Raw genomic sequence first — 15323 nt, 5'->3', positions numbered from 1 at the left:
TGATGTCTCAGTCTGTAGAGAGGGTGGCTAGGAGAAGGCCTGCAGGGAGAGGAAGATTACTAAAGCAGGCACCATGCCCAGTTGGCAGGCTGTGTCCAGCCTGTGTTAGCCAAGCACTGAACCCCAAATCCATACTGCTGTGAGTCTCTCTCACCCCAGGACTGTGCACACGTCCTGTGCCCTTCCCCACTAAACTTCAGCCATTACAGCAGCGTCAGGAGGGTTTAAAATGGCTTATGAAATGCAAAGTATCTTCACTAAACCCATGCCTAATTGTAATTATGTTTAATTATAATTGCTTTATGTAACAAGCTTTTTGGGCATGGTCCTCCTGGAAGAGGTGCAGAGCTCATTTTGGCAAAAATAAAGAAGCAGAGCTGTTAGCACGTCATAATCGCCACATGGAGACTGGCAGTTAGATATTAAAAAGCTCGACAAAATCATGAGGGCCAGCCATAAACAAAAGGGTCTTAATGTGATTTAGATACCGTGACTGAGTGTCAGCCTGGTCACCGAGGTGAATGCGACATCATCCTCTATGGAAATGTATTCCAGCAAAAGACTACTGCGGCCACCATCTGTCCCCTGATTGAGGGGACACGTCCCACTGCTGCCCATCCCGGTGGGATGTGCCGAATTTCCTTAAACCTAAGTGCAAACATCACCCGGGTTAGTGGAAACTTTGTTGTGGGAATTAGCAAGGCAACACTGACAAAAGACTTCTGACAGACCTAGAACCACTCATTGCTCTTACATACGCTCTTCAAATGTGTCCTTCTTTAGGTAAAATGTAGAACACATTTTCTGCTAAAACTGTTTCAGACTTCCAAACACCAGAGTTTAAGCAGAGAGGTCCAGATGCCAGTCTTTGGTTCACAGCGACAACTTCCAGAGGGCAGTGCCAAGGTTGCCCCCGGACACCTCGCTGTGCGGTTTCATTGCAACACTTCCAACTGGCCTCAGGAGCCTCCTCTGGGGAAGGCCACAGCCTGGCTCTCAGGCCCCGAGGTGGAGGCCTCTGGGCTGCCTTCTGCATTTCAGAAGCAACAGTATGATTTGCTGCATGGAAAGTGCTCTTCTCAGCTTTTTTTTTTTTTTTTCCTGTCAGACTGCTAGGTTTTTTACTCACTGCTGGAAGGAATGAAAGTATCTTGCCTGTTATTTAGGAAGCACCCCAAGTCTGCAGATTCCTAGTCAGTCCCTTAAAAGCCTTTTAATGGTCTGTGGCGGTCCCGCTGGCAAGAAAGATCTCATAGTGCTAGTAGGGTGTTCACACTGAGGGGAGGGGGAACCGTTTATTGTATAAGGTTGTAGAAACCTGAGCCTTCCCAGGAGTCAATGAAACTATCTGGAGCTGAGCTCACTTAATAGAAGCAAAGGAAAATATACACACCATTTTGTAAGCACATCAGGCTCAAAATGTCGTGAGGGGCAAAAAGCAACCTGAGGAAACAACGATTAATGAGGTTTGTTGCCATTTACTTGATGTGAGTTGCTGATTAGGAGACAGCAGCTGTGGAGCCCGTGACAAGTGACGCAAATAGAAGAGGAGCCTGGAGAAAGCCTTCACAGGTTGGCCTGCCCTGGAGCTCCAGGTGTGGGTAACTTACCGCAGTGTGCTGTGCTGACAGAACTAACCCACGTGCCTGGAGCCAGATGATGAGAAAGCTGGTGAGGCGGATGGATGGAGGTGGCAGGAGGATCTTCCTGCCACGTCGCCTCCTGGCCCTAGGAAACCAGTGACGTGGCAGGAAGATCCTCCTGACGTGGGTGCAGGGGACAGAATTTACGACACACGTGAAATTCGAGAGCAGTAGGCTGGGTAACAGCAGGCTTGACCAAAGCTGTGGCCAGGTGAATACCAGCCCCTAGGCTCCCACCTCGAGTGTGAGGCCTCAGCCTGGGAAGCACCACCAGCAGCAGCTGCTGTTCTCCATACCAAGCAGGCTTTGTGCCTGTGACAGAAAAAGTACATCCAGAAGCATGGCTGTGTGTGATGCTGAGAGCTCCACCGGGCGTGTCCTTGCTGTTCGTGGTAATGCCACCCAAGTCCTTACCGCATCTGGCTGAGAAAAGTGGAACCATTTGACTCGACAGATCAAGATCTGCTGATCAGGAGCAGTAAGCATAGGAGACTGAGGCAGGGGGATTCCTTGAATCCACACTATGAGGCCAGCTTAAGCAATATAGGGAAACCCCGATTTCAAAAACAAAAGTCTTGGAAGGATGTTTTATTTGGATTTTAAAGTGCTGGTGTTTAAAAGAGCTGTGGCAGCCGAGGGCAGTGGCACACCCCTGTAATCCCAGCACTCTGGGAAGCAGAAGCAGGAGGATCTCTGAATTTGAGGCCAGCCTGGTCTACAAAGTGAGTCCAGGACAACCAGGGCTACTCAGAGAACCCTCTCTCAAAAGACAAAAAGAGGCGTGGCGGGTAGATAGCCTGGGGTGTTTGCTGGCTCTCAGGTTCCAGCCTGCTGCTCTGTGTCTGCATCCTTAAACCCGCACTTACCTGGGGAAGGTGTGTCTTACAACTTCCCTAATGCCGCAGTGCTAGAGGCTTGACTTCCTCTCTGCAGAGCACTTGGTAAGGACTGGAATCCGGTTGCTTCCCCTCTGTCTCCCAAGCTGGCAGTGCAAGCAGTCCTGGTCACGCTTGTGCACTGGTTCTGATTGGCTTAGGGGAGCAGACGTCAAAGACCAGAGTCTGCTCGTCCTGGAGTTTTTTCTGCATTCTGACTCCTGGAAACGGCTTTCCACTGCACGGTGCTGACAACAGCAGTGTCGCCCTGGCTCAGCCTGTGCCAGCGTTCTGGTTTGTCACAGGTAAGAAAATGAGCAGCCCCTCCTCTCGGGATGTTTCACTCTGGATGGGCGGGAGTTTGGAACGCACATCAGACTACGAGAAATTCTGCCTTTCCCATTGACAGAAGTTATGCACAAATAAAGGTGCCCCCGTACACAGTTTGATGTTGGCTTTGGGCTGTTTTCTCATCCTTTTGCTCCTTGGTATTGACCTCTGGGCCTCAGTGCTTGTCCTCTCTTGAGCAGACATTATTACAAAGAGTTCTATTAAGTCAATCTATGAGCTGGAGACATGGCTCAGCAGTCACGAGTGCTTCTTTTTCGGAGTACTTGAGATCAGTTCTTAAGCACAGGGGCGCGCACGCACACACACACACACACACACACACACACACACACACACACACAACATATGCATGGTGGCTCACCACCACCTGTAATCCCATTTCTAGTGGAACCAATGCCTCTTTTCTGGTCTCCAAGGGTTCTTGCTTACATGTGGTGCACATAAAATCATGTAGGCAAACACATACAAATAAAGTGTGTGTGTGTGTGTGTGTGTGTGTGTGTGTGTTCCCCTTGAAGGAGTTCCACAGTTCTAGAATACATGGTCAGGTGCCGCTACCAGGGTAAATAGTTACAGGTGGATCGAGAACTGTGATTCTGTTTCTCACATCCCGAGTTTTACAAATGGAGACCACGGTTGGGTGTAGAACCACCAGATGGCAGCATGAGTGGACTAAGGGAGCATTTATACACGGTGGGCGTTCCCTATCTTAGTTCATAAGAATGTCTTTCTTTCTTGGCATATGTGTGCATTTCTCTCCTCTTCTTCTCCCCCGTTTTGTGAGTGTGTGTGTGTGTGTGTAGAGGCCAAAAGTTAATATAAGAGGCCTTTTTCAATCTCCTTCCATCTTATTGAGGCAGCGTCTCTCATGGTGCCTGGAGCTTGCCAATGCCGGCTCGTCTAGCCAGCCAGATTGCCTGGTGTGCTGTGTGCCTCCTGAGGACTGGGTTACACGTAGCCAACGTCCTTCTTCTGTGGGTCCATATTCTTCACCCTGGCAGGCAAACACTGCAGCGATCTGCCAAGCCCACAGAGGAGACTTTTCCAAACAGCCTGAGGGTGAATGGTGGATAAAGTCTGCTTAGCGAGTGTGGTCTGGCTGGGTTCTCCAGAATCTATGAGATAATCGATGAGTTCTAAGAAAGCCTGAGGTGGCATTAAGCCATCGTGGGGGAGAGCCTAACAAAAACGGTAAACTGATCTGTTATCATTTCCTTGTTTGATGAAAGCCCACTAAAGAGCAGCTTCAGGGAGGAAGGGTTTGCACCTCAAGGTTTGAGGATGCAGTTCCTGGTGGGTGAGGCCTGGTGCCCGGATCTGAGGGAGGCTGGTTACATTCTGTCCACAGTCAGGAAACAACGGGAGATGACTGCTTGTGCTGAGCTCACATTCTCCTTTCTGTTCAGAACTGGAGCCCAGCCAATCTGGGAACATCCAGAAGTGGGTTTTCGTGTCACTGTAAATCCAGGCAAGCTGGTGGTGAAGATTAGTTACCCAAGATGGAAGGCCACGGGAAACACGTCAGCAGGTAAGCAGAAAAACAATGGTAAATTGTGCTTCTACCAAATCAACGAGTGAGTGAAGAAACGTACTTCAAGTGTGCATCTCAAAGGATGAAGGAGAAGGGCCAGTTAAGCTCATGGCGGTAGCCGGGAGTGATGATGCACTCCCTCAGTGCCCGATCTCGGGAGGCAGGGCAGGTGGGTCTCTGTAAATGTGAGGCCTGCCAAAATCACAGAGACAGCAAGACCCTGCTTCTCAAAACAAAGCAAACAAAAAACAAAAGAACAAACCACCGCCTGATGGAGTGCTGGCTGCAAAGTTGAGAGCGCTTGTCTCTCACAGTGGACCCAGCTTTGGATCCTAGCACTGGCATGGTGGCTCATGACCATCTGTAGCTCCAGTCCTGGGAGATCCAGTGCCCTCTTCTGACTTCCATGGGCACCAGGCACACACATGGTATTCATATAAAAATGCAGGCAGATAACTCTCTCCCCTCTGTCCTGTGTGTGTGTGTGTGTGTGTGTGTGTGTGTGTGTGTGTGTGTTTGTGTGTTTGTGCAAGAGGAGGAGGAGGAAGAAAAAAGTGGGAGGAAGAAGAGGGACAGGTAGGGAGGGAGAAAATTGGACAGTCTCAGAGACAGTCCCATTTTTTTAAATGATGTGAATCCAGAATAATAAAGAACTTTTACAACTAACTGAAAAATAAAGTGTTTAATTAAAATGTGAATAGCTACTTTACCAAGAAGACTGTGGAAAGTAACAGTACCAGTCATCAGGAAAATGCAAATTAAAACCACCATCATGTTCCAATTTCCTAGTGTTATGTGACAAACCCGCCACAAAAGTGGTAGCTTAAAATGACAATGTTTTCTACACGTATTTCTGCCAACAGGGTTGGCCTAAGGAGTTTACCTCCGCTTCGCTTGGCACTAGCTCAGGCCTCTTGGGTTCGGGGCTGGGACTGTCTGCAGGCTCATTTGCTCTGTTTGGCGGTTGGTGGTGGCTCTCAGCTGGGATAATAGCTAAAACCATTTGAACGTTTTCACATCACCCCCCAGAAAGCCAAGATTCCCCTCAACACTACTGGGTTCCAAGAGCCAAGCACCCCAGGGTCAGGACCAGCGAGGAGCCGTTCCACTTCGGCCCTCATGTCTGCCTCGGGAGGAGTACGGCACCAGTCTGTCTCACTCTTCGCCAGGTCAGTCACAAAGCTTGGTCCGTGTTTAAAGGGAGGGGAGCATGTCAACGTGCTGAAAACAACCCCGCTGTCAGAGTTATCTGCATTCCTAAATGCAGCCATTAGTCCCCACAGCTCCCCTAAGACCCCTGGAAACCTCAGCATCAGGGTCAAGCTCAAGTCAAGACCTTACCGCCTGATGCAGACACTCCAGAACATGCCATTCAGACCGGGAAACAGGAGGACACAAAGCCATTGTCCCACTACGAAATCTAGTATGAATGTGTTGCCAGGCCTAAATGAGAATAAAAGTGACTATGTGGGAATTATTATACTTCCTGGTGTCTCCTAGGCTCTGTGTCATCTTTTCTTGAATTCAAGATTCATTTCTCCTTGCGCATAAGAAAAGGTGCAGTTAATACTGTCGCCCTAACAGGCTCTGGATCACTGAGGAGACGGCCTCTAGGGACGCCTGTGATTCTCTAGATTAGACTATGGTTGGAAAACCCACCCTACCTGCCAGACAAATCAGAAGAACCAGCATTCCCCTCTGCTTCCTGACGGCCCCCGACTGTGGAGGCAATGTGACTCACTGTGCTCTACCACTAGGGTTTCTTCACAGGGAAGGACCGTACCCTTGAACTGTGAGCCAAGATAACCCCATTCTCCTGGGAGTTGCTTTTGTCGGGTGTTTTTATTGAGAAGCGAGCGAGCCCAGTGTGTTTCCGGGTCTGCCTCCTGGCCTGAGAAGTTCACGGATCCACAAGTTTTATTTCAGTGAATGGAGCTGGAGTTACAGACAGCTGTAAGCTGCCTGACTCCATGCTGGTAACTGAACCTGTTCTCTGGAAGAGCAGCCAGTGGTCCTAACTGCTGAGCCATCTCTCCAGCCCCTGAGGCAGTATTTCTAACTGCCTGACTGAACAGGGTCCTTGTGTCTCAAGAGAAAGTAAATACACATGCCAGTGCCCTCAGCAAAAGACAGGAGGCTTTTTTCCCAGACATTTAAGTGTCTCAACTAAAGTAAGAAAATACTATAGTCATTTTCCAGCAACAGAGAGGCAGCATCCTGGCTTAGTTCAGGTCACCTGTCATCATAATCAATAGACTGAGAGAAGAGAGAACTAGATTTCCTAACTTACTTTCTAGCTTGTCCAGTCTCCTGCTACAAATTTCCAAAGCATGTAAAGAAACAAGGGAGAAATGATGCACGCTTAGGAAAAACCAACACTGGAAAATATCCATAAGAAGCCCAGGCATTGGACTTTCCATGCAGAAGTTTTGTATCAGTCACTTTAAGTTCACAGGTACCCATTTCGAAATAATGTTTTAAAGGTGCAAGAATGATGTCTTAGAAACAGTGTACTGTGGAATAAAATATATTGAAACACACAGACATTCTATTCTTGAAAGGGATAGTAACCAGTACATTTCCCTGAAAGTTCTCAATGATGGAACTGAGGTTTCAGGAAAAGGAGTGAGTTAAGGATCGGTTACGGAAACTGAGGAAGAGAATTTGTTTTTAAAAATGAAGAAAATGAAAGGCGCCTCAGATTTAAGGGGCACTTTCGAGCATGGCGTTAAAAACTTAATGGGAATTCAGAAGGACAGTGAAAAGAGAGAAAGGAAATCAGCAACAGAAGAAAATTAGGGAAATTCACAAATACTTGAAAATCAATACAACTCTGGTAACTCAGAGTCCAAAGAAAATCAAATGCCTAAAAATTAAATAAAAAATGATCAAAAGTAAAATGAGAGTGAAGAAGGCCTGGTTACTCCAGAGACAAGAGAGAGATCCTGGCTGCTGATCTGCCTGACAGTGGGAGGTCTGGCAGTAACTCACAGGCTGACAGGACCTTGGCTTTGTACAGTACTTGCTTCTCTGAGGATGTCTGCATGGCGATCGCCTGTGTGGCCCTGAATGATGTCATTCATGATAGCCATCTGCTATAGAAAGAACTTTTCTTCTCCTTTTTCAGTTGTTGTCTTGGAGGCTTACTGCCTCTGTCTACTAGACTCAGCTTAGTCCTGGAATCTTCTAGCCTCCATACAATCTAACCTAGGCCAAGAATGTTTTCAGCCTCTGAGACTCACTGCTGAATAAGCTCACCCTTTCTTGTTCTTACTGAGCTCTGGGCTGGCTGGTTCAACTCAGCTGTTCTGGCTCAAACTCCTCTCCCAGCTGACTGATTCCATCTGGCTTTTCTCTCAGCCTCTCACTCTCTCTCTGCTTGGCCTTAAACTAACTCCAGGAAATATCCTGGCTCCTCCTCATTCTGTGACTCATTCTGTCTTCACCTGAGTTCTTTCTTTCTCTCTCTCTCTCTCTCTCTCTCTCTCTCTCTCTCTCTCTCTCTCTCTCTCTCTCTCTCTCTCCTTAAGGGTAAGGGTAATCTTAAGTAGCTTCTCTTCCTCTTCCTTCTTCTCCTGAGAGTTGGGCATATCCTATTCTGTCAAATCCCTCTCTGATTTGTCACCTTTCCTTCAAACATGGGTGCTTCCTCCTACAAACTAACTTTCCCTTCATTGTTTGGTATTAAAGGTTTGTATCACCTCTCCTGGACCTAAGCTTTTCTCTACCTGAAACTTTCTCTATACTAGGCTGGCCTTGAACTCAGATCTACTGGCTTCTGGCTCCTGGATTAAAGGCTTGTCTGTATTCCAGCCGGATCACACAGACCTGGAAGGCCTTTGGATGTGATCTCTTGCCAGAGCAGCCACATTCTGAATTAACATTCCTCTCCAGTCTGCTGGATGGATCACGGCTCCAAATGGCTTCTGTCATCCCTCTTTTTTTTTAATTAATTTATTTTTATTAATTACAGTTTATTCACTTTGTATCCCCCCATAAGGCCCTCTCTCCTCCCCTCCCAGTCACATCTTCCCTCCCCTTCTTCACGCATGCCCCTCCCCAAGTCCACTGATAGGGGAGGTCCTCCTCTCTTTCCTTCTGATCTTAGTCTATCAGATCACATCAGAAATGGCTGCATTGACCTTAAGAATTCTCATCTCCCTTTGCACAGTTGAAATCACAATTTACCACAATCCTGTTTCTAGTTGAACTTCTGAATAAATTAAGTATAATTGTTCATGTTAGCAATTAGTAGGCAAAACAGTTTTCAACAAAGGAGGTCCTGGGCCAGGTGCCTGCACTGGTGAATTCTTCCAAACACTTGAAGGACATTGATTGGTGATCCTCAGCCAAAGTAAGAAGAGAGAAGAGAAGGGGCAGAAATACTTTCTAACTCATTAAAAATATATAAAAACTACCCACCAATATCTCTTGTGTACACATGAAAATCTAAACAAAATACATGCACACTTGAGCAATATATAAGGAAGATTATACACTAGGATGGAAAATGGATTAAAACTCTATAAAATCCACGTGAGGTGGTTCAGTGGGTCAAGGCTCTCACTGCCAAGCCTGAGAAGGAGAGAACCAGCTCCCCAGACCTTCCCCTATAGGCAAGTTCTGTTTGTGCAGTGAGGCATATATGCACACTCATACACAGGTTTAAAATTTTTAAAAATTTAAAAGACAATAAAAAATTGTTGACAAGGATGTGGAAAAACTGTTAACCTCATATATTGCTGGTAGGAATAAAAAAAATCTACTACAGGAAATACCTTGTTTGTTCCTTGAAAAGAAAGAACTGAGAACATAAATGTACACAAAATTCTGTAGGTGAATTTTCACAGTGGTGTTTCTTAAAATAGCCCCAATCTAGGTGCAAGTGTCTAGACAAAATGTGATCAAAACCCTGTCCAAAAGCAGTCCTGGGTATGTAAAAGATTGCAGAGGTGAAAGTATAAAGCGAGTCCATAGATCCAGCTTGCATTGAAAGGTAGGGCGTTAGGCAGATGGATGTTTAGAGACTGTCCCGGTCTGGTGTTTCCAAACCACAGGCATCAGAATGGCTGAAATAAACAAGATACAGAACAGCTGAGCTCCAGTGGCTGATGAGAATGTAAAATAATGCAGCCACTTTGTAAAACATGTTGTGAGGTTATTTTAAACATCTTACCATGATTCATGACATCCCATGACAGCCATGTTCACGGGTCTTAAAAAGAAACAAAACGTGCACATATATGCACAGATGGTTTATTCATGGAAATTCCAAGCTGTTAATCCCTTAGATGTCCACTAACAATAAGAAATAAACAAAATTTTGGCTCCCACAAATAATAGAATAGTATTTGGAAAAAGTAGACTAAGTAATACATGAGAAACCAGAAATTTCAAACAAGCTGAGTAGAGGAAAACACACACATACACCATAAAGAACAGTCCAAGTTTATTGGAGAGTACAGAAATGAGAGACCTAGTGACAGAGCTGGTCAGTGGTCAGGCTGGGCGGGCTGCATGGACAGCAAAGGGATGCCAGGGAAGTTTTCAGGGGGCCGAGCAGTCTGTCCCTTGAGTATGGAAGTGGGACACACAACCCGTAAGTGTGGCTGCCTGGGTTACTCTGTGTACAAGTTACATCTCAACAAAGTTAATGGGAAAAGCCTTGAGAACACAGCTCAGCCGCCCGCTGAAACCGCTGCCTTGCTTGTCTGGCTTACAAGCCGCTGCTTGCTCTTGTTTTCTTTGAGCCTCCTCCTGGCTGCGCGGTCACCAGCGCCTCAGGCAGCGCACAGACTACGCGTGCCCAGGGATCCAGTGCCCTCTCATGGAATATACTCGATGTGGCATAAGCCAAGCGTACAAGTAAATAAAACTGAACGCTAAACTTAAGCAGAACTCACATTACATCATTTATTGGCTCTGAATATAGAGCGCTCTAGTATTTGCAGGTGACATAGGCACATCATCTCAGATACTTGTTTTTGAGACTGGGTCTCCTGAAACCCAGGCTGGCCTCAAAGCCACTATGTAGCTGATCATTACCCTGAACTTTTGATCCCTCCTGCTGGTGTCCTGGCACTCCCACTAGCCTGCCTTTCAGGGGCTGGGTAACCTCTCACGACATCACTGCCTGCCACCCCACCTCTCTTCCTCTTCCCCTCTCTTTCTCTGTCCTCTCTCTCTCCCTCCCTGCTTTCTCTCCCCCATTCCCCGTTTTCCACAATAAACCTCACTTACATGTTGCGGTGGCATAGTAATCATCATAACGCGTCCTCCTCTGGTTTCCTGGTGCAGGTGCTGTAGACTTGCACCACAGCCAGTGCAAGGAGGGGGAAGGACAGAGCCTGTGGCCTCACTGAGGATGAGACGATGAGGATGAGACGATGAGTGAGCGAGCTCCACCCAGCCCCTCCCGCGTGGGGCCAGCACGGATACCACTGCCTTCCAAAGGGTTTTAACCGCAGTTGATTGAATCCCAGATGCACAAAACTAATACAAAGCATCCGCTGTTTGTCATTTAACTTCTAAATGTTGGGACCTTTACAAAATGCCTTAGATTTTGTATTTTACTCAAGAAGCTTACTTGGTATGCACTCAGTGTACTCTAGTTTATTGAGACATTTTATGGTCTAGCAGATGGTCCTTAACGGTGAGTACTCCATGTGCCCTTGACTCTTTGGCTGGTTGTCGTGTTGTATGAATGTCAACTATGTCAGGATGGGTTGATTGGGCCATTCATTTTCTCTATATCCTTAGTGGCTTGGGCAAGGCCTACTTGTAAGAGGATATTACCTTTAATTAAAATTCTAAACCCTTCATTTCTCTTTAAGCATTTGTTTCTCAGTATAATTTGAAGCTGTAATTTTGACACACAGTTGTAAAATCTTTCCGATGGATCAGCCCTTTTATTATTGTGGAGACATTGTTCTTTTACTTTGACAATGGTGTTTGTCTAAAAGTTTCTTTTAGTCTGATGTTAGGCTATCAATTCCACTTGTCACTTGTTTGCGGTTTGCATAACCCATCTTTCCTGGTCTTTCGGTCTAAAGCAGTGATTCTCAGCCTGTGGGCCTCAACCCATTTGGGCTCCAATGGCCCTTTCACAGGGGTCATCTAAGACCATCTGCATATCATATATTAAACCTACAATTCACAACAGTAGTAGAATTACATTATGAAGTACAACAAAAATAATATTATGGTTGGGGTCACCACAACATGAGGAACTGTATTAAATGCTGTTTAACTGTATTAAACAGCATTGGGAACCTGTTAATGCCTTTATATTTTAAATGCCTTGATCCTTGATTCACATTTTGGTATGCTATGTAATAGATAAACCACTCCAAATCTTAGAGCCTGAAAACAACCATCAATCTCTTTTTTTTTAGAAATTTATTTAATCTTATTTTATGTGCATTAGTGTGAAGATGTCAGATCCCTTGGAATTGGGGTTGCAGACAGTTGTGAGCTGCCATGTGGGTGCTAGGAAATGAAGCTGGGTCCTTTGGAAGAGCAGACAGTGCTCCTAAGGACCTCTCTCTCTAGCCTCAACCATCAAGCTCCTGAGATTCCTCTTGCTGTTTGTTGTTTGTTTGGTTTGTTTTCTTTTGAGACAAGGTCTCTCTACCTTGCCCTGGCTGTCCTGGGACGGGTCTCTAACTCACAGAGGCCTCTGCCTCTCAAGCGCTGGGGTTAAAAGCGTGTGCCACCGAGTCCAGCCATCCCTTAAGACTCTTTGGTCAAAAATGTTGGCAGGGCTTGGATTAGCGTTTTTGGTCCTTTATCGTGGGTCATTGGTGTGGCTGTGGCACAGATGGAAGGCCCAGCCAGGCCTTGGGCAGCTCACTGGTGCCTCAGTCTTTCCCATGTGGTCCAGGCTTGCTAATCAGATGGCATCCTGATTCCTCAGCTGACCGGAAGCTTCTCAGAGCCATTGGAACTCACACGGTTGTTCTGAGTTCGTGTGTCCTGCTTTCTTCTTTGTTAATAGACACCCGCATGGCAAGTGATCTTTCAGCATGGTGTTTCCAGGGAGGCTGCAACTCCTGTCAGAGGATAAGGTGAGATTCGCTCACTTAAGTCACAGTGTTTTCCTCCTGCTGGAAACTACATTAGGAGTAGACATGAGACATAGCTCCAGATAAAGCTGGCAGTAAAGTCAGCACGGATTCTTGAAAAAAAAAAAAAAAAAAAAAAGTTTAAGATTTAAGAAAAAAAAGTTCCATCAAAAGAATGCCTCTGAATGTGTTTGTGTGTGTCAAGTTGCCGAGGAGCAAATCCAGCAGAAGAACACAGTTTAGAAAGGTCTTTCCTGCTGCTGGGTCCCAGTGTCCACACTTTGACCAGAGCCTTGAAGCCTAGATCTCCTAGCTGCCACTCTGACCTACTGTGGGAAGCTACAGCGCAGCAGGGTCAGTGCTTCCCTTTACCAAGTATTGTAGGTTCATAAAGGTACAGATGCTGCTGAGTTTGTCTACAGTCTCCCTTCATTTCTGTTTCGGCCGCCACCTTGTATGCCTTTACAAAGTGACAGGCCTGAGCAGTGTTGGCTTTGATGGTGGAGTATTCTAGGGGTGACGGAATCATAGGCCATAAAGAGACCTTTATGGCAGAGTGTGCAGACAGCAAAGCCCTGTGAATACAGCCCTGCCACATGAGCGGGCTCAGCACCCTGAGGTCTGTGCGCCCCGGCTTCCCCGCTGAGACCTCTGTGTCCAGCCCTTCATGGTCTCCACACTCTCTGATTGGCTCCCTGAGACACTTCTGCTCACAGTATCTGGATTTGATCAGGACCAGGCGGTGGCTGTGTCGTCACCATCGTTTGTGAGCTAAGCCACTGGGTCGGCACTGCCGCTCGATACCTGTTTTTCTCTCTCTCTTTCAAGGGAGGCTCCTTCTGACAGAGGCCAGCAATGCAGGTCCTGCCATGAGAACTCAGCATGGAAGATGGTGTTTTCTCCATTTCTCTACCCGGAAAAATTGCAAATCTGGCTTAAAAGGAAACCACTCTTTGAAATGCACGAAGCAACGCTTGATGGGATTTTTTACTTTCTTTTTTAATTTTTAAAGAATGGTCTGTTTTATTTTGTATGTGTGAGCATTTTGCTCGCCTGCCTGTCTGGGCACTGTGGGCATGCAGTGCCCGAGGGGGTCAGAGGAGGGTGTGGGCTCCTCTGGAACTGGGCTGCAGATGGTTGTGAGCCGCCATGCTGGGTCCTCCGCCAGAACAATAAGTGCCCTTCTCAGCTGGGGCAGCTCTCCAGCTCTGTTCCATGATTGTTGTTGTTGTTGTTTGTTTGTTTGTTTGTTTTTTAAGGAAATTTTGAAAATAAAAACGAAATGGTAGTCTCCCAGACCCGTGTAAGGCATCTATGTGCACGCCTGCATGATTCTCAGGACATCCTTTTCACCCCAAGCAGATTAACGAAGCACAAGCAACAGTTGTGTCCCACATCAGGACCACTGGACAGGCGATATGTTTGGGGTTTCTTTCAGCTCTTCATTTTTCCTGTGTCAGGGGCTGGTGGTGTGGCTCATTTGTTAGATGCCTGCCGAGTGGCAGGCCCTAGGCTTTACATGTAGTGTTGCAAAACCAAATCAATGTTTCAAACACTGTCCTCCCTACTTCCCCCCACACACACACATTTCTTGACTAAGTGACGTATGAGGTTTCAGTTCAGCTACGAACTCGCTGACCTCCCCTCGGACAGTGTATTTGTAACCCTTGGGGCGGACGCCTTTTATGGACAAATAGGCATCACCTAAGGAAACCACCCAGGAAATGGGCCGCCTCTTCCAGACACTGTGAGATTTTGAAACGCTATTGTCAGAAAACCCAGGCAACCCTGAAACTTTTCCCCCGGGTCATCAAGAGTCTGAGACAATTGATGACATTGCATCGGTCGTTCATTTCAGATTCGTGGAACCCACAAAAATCAATAGTTTTCCATTATCAGGTCCAGCTGGGTCACTGGTCTGTCAATGAGCTGTTACAATTGCTGCACGGGGTGAGCCTGACCAGTCAATTGCTGCTGACAAGAGGAAAACATGCTGACAGGCACGGGGACAAGTCAGAACACGGATTTGCACTTCAAGCTGCCATCCGAGGAGAGTCAGTGCGAGGCCATTTTCAAGACCTAGGCCTCACTCCTTGGGAGGTCCGGGGCAGCCCGGGCCCCCGGTTTGATAGCACAAGCACCTCAGGGCCTGCCCTGGCTCCAGACAAGCAGCTGGAGTGACTTCTCCATAGTCCGCATGGGTGCTGGAAGGCAAGGGGCCCAGCCAGGAGGGCCCCTGAACACTCCTCGTGGCCTCTGGAGCAGGAGCAGCGGGAGGGAACGTTCTCCCTCGGTTCCCGGGAAGCGGGGCGGGGCGTGCTTCCAGAGAGGTGCTCCCGGGTGAGGGAGGTGCTCACTGCGCACGCCTGAGGGCCTGGGCCGAAGACAGGAGGCCGGTCGCTGGCCAGCTTTCCTGTCTGTCTGTCTGTCCGTCTGTCTCTCGGAAAAGATTGGTTTAATTGTACTGCATGTGTCTGCGCATTGTGCCTGCACGATGTAACTGTGCCATGTGTGCCTAGACCCCAGGAGACCAGAAAACGGTGGTAAATCCTCCAGAACTGCAGTTTCAGATGCTTGTGAGCTGCCGAGTGGGCGCTGGGAACTGATCGTGGGGTCTGGGCAGGAGCAGCCAGGGCTCTCACCTGCTGAGCCATCTCTCCAGCCCCAGCTAGTGTGATGAACCCACAAAGGTTCAATATGAGACCTTGTCTCAGAAAACAGCTGGCTCTCTCTCTCTCTCTCTCTCTCTCTCTCTCTCTCACACACACACACACACACACACACGATGTCTTTAAAAGGTAAAAGAGGGAGAAAATGGGCCCATCTGGCCACCCTGACTGAGCATGCTCAAAGGAGTTCT

General features: G+C 47.4%; 1 long non-coding RNA gene across 1 annotated transcript; it reads left to right on the top strand.

Moving 5' to 3' along the window:
- The first annotated feature begins 3697 nt into the window (after positions 1-3697).
- Positions 3698-13753, top strand: LOC132653219 (uncharacterized). Its single transcript, XR_009590998.1, has 4 exons — positions 3698-4397; positions 5430-5569; positions 10698-12466; positions 13292-13753. It is a non-coding gene; the product is annotated as an uncharacterized LOC132653219 (long non-coding RNA).
- Positions 13754-15323: the final 1570 nt, after the last annotated feature.

The sequence above is a fragment of the Meriones unguiculatus genome, chromosome 3 (genome assembly GCF_030254825.1).
Source record: "Meriones unguiculatus strain TT.TT164.6M chromosome 3, Bangor_MerUng_6.1, whole genome shotgun sequence".
NCBI classification, from domain to species: domain Eukaryota; kingdom Metazoa; phylum Chordata; class Mammalia; order Rodentia; family Muridae; genus Meriones; species Meriones unguiculatus.
Note: the sequence above shows the minus strand (reverse complement) of the source record. Positions and strands in the feature narration are given on the sequence as shown.